The sequence below is a fragment of the Homalodisca vitripennis genome, chromosome 1 (genome assembly GCF_021130785.1).
Source record: "Homalodisca vitripennis isolate AUS2020 chromosome 1, UT_GWSS_2.1, whole genome shotgun sequence".
NCBI lineage: Eukaryota > Metazoa > Arthropoda > Insecta > Hemiptera > Cicadellidae > Homalodisca > Homalodisca vitripennis.
Genome location: NC_060207.1, coordinates 235,154,713 through 235,156,602, shown reverse-complemented (window position 1 = coordinate 235,156,602; position 1,890 = coordinate 235,154,713).

Sequence of the window (1,890 nt, the reverse complement as noted above, 5' to 3'; positions counted from 1 at the left end):
TTTTTTCATCTTTTGAACTATATCCCAATATATTTCCCCACATTTTATGGCACCCTGTAGACAAAGAGTTCAGTTACCGGTCGTTCACCATTATCACCAATATGGAAAAATAATTAAAACTAATGGGAACATGAAGAATAAGTGATGATGATTAACACTTTTGGGTTTTAAATGTGTTATAAAATCTTAAAAAACTGCAATAACCTAATAGAATCTGAATAGAGTTTTAATTCCGTTACAACACGAGTACTGCTGTGATCAGGGTAGAGTAGTAAAGTGAATATCAGACCACTAACTGACATAGTTAACTAACACTTTGGGAGACCAAGCCATTGTTCACCTTCTATCAAAGGTTACTTGAGAAACTTTGTGAGAAGGCAACTTTATCAGATAACCCTGCAGTATTTAAGAAGCCATTCTTAGCCTTCCCGCGTCATTCCTCTCTCAGTTCAGGAAATTAATTTGGCTCTTTACTGTTTTTAAATCGAATTAGATATTTTGGTTCAATCGACAATATTATATTCAAGAAATTCCACTTGCTATAGTATATTTGAATAAATAACACAAGTTGAAAGTTAGGGAGTTTCTAAGTGAAGTAAAATTTCATCTTTTTGTTATTACTATAGAAGTATAGGTTTATTTATTCAACGAATGTAATTGGACGAAAACTATTATTGAATTAACACTCAGAATTTGAGGAGAATTTCACTTCATAGGTAACAAATTACAGGATGTTTAACGTCAATCATATTTTTTGTTTAAAGTTTGTTATTGGCGATGGAAGGCTTACAAGAATAACAGGCTTTCAGACATTTGACATCGTTATTTGTAATCCTCGTACTTGTGACTTGTGCTCGGGACTTGCATTCTGTGCAGTGACAACGCCTGCACTCGACTCCAAGTAGCTTTTGGGTAAGTTTGAACCCTTTTCTTTCCCTTCTTTCCTTCTTTCTGTTCGTTATTTTCGTGTGTATTAATACGTCCCCGACCTGACGAAGAGGGTAGATGCCAATCCTCGAAACGTTGTGTTACACCTTTTATAACCTATAACGATGGCAAATGTCCGAATCCTGTTATCCCTGTCCATCATATGGTTTATAACCTAATAAATCTTCATAAATTTGAAATTATTCTAAATAGCAGGCGATGTTACTTTATTGATTAACGAGGTAACTTATTTATTTTCTCGATAACTTAAATTTCTGTTATAAATATATTCAAACGCCTTGAGGAGGCAATTGAGAAAAACAGAGAACTAAGCTAAAAGGCCCTTTTGTATCTTGTGAATGAGAATTGTAAATGACTGTGACTGTGATATCATTTATATTACCGATCAAGCAACCTTATAAATTGTGTAATAAATTAATTGCATTAAAAAGATTTATATTTTCAACCAATATTTTGAGTTTATTTTATGTTTGGTTTTAATTTCAGTTGTGTACCGAAATTTATTATTAAACCCCAAAATATTATTGTGTTGATTTATTTAATATTTTAGTACTTATATTCGTAATAAATTCAATGGTGAATAAACCCAAAAAACTGACACACTATTTTTGTTACTGTTAAGGTTATTTGGTGAAACAAATTACAAATGTCAATAACTATCGTAATGTAAAAATAATAGTATTTGTAGAATAAACATATAATATTACCAAATCCGACTATAGAAAGTTGTCTTATCTTTGATTGGATCTTTAGTTGACGGAATTCTTGGTATATTTTAACAAGCTCCTTTGTTCACCCAAGAGTTTCCTTTATCAGATCAACTAAAGCTATTTTAAAGTGGCTTTGATCAGGCTTGTATTTAAGTAGGTGCCAGCGTCGGAACTATGATACAGAGCTTTTTATTTTAAAAATCATTCAATTTATATCACATTCTTCAAAAGC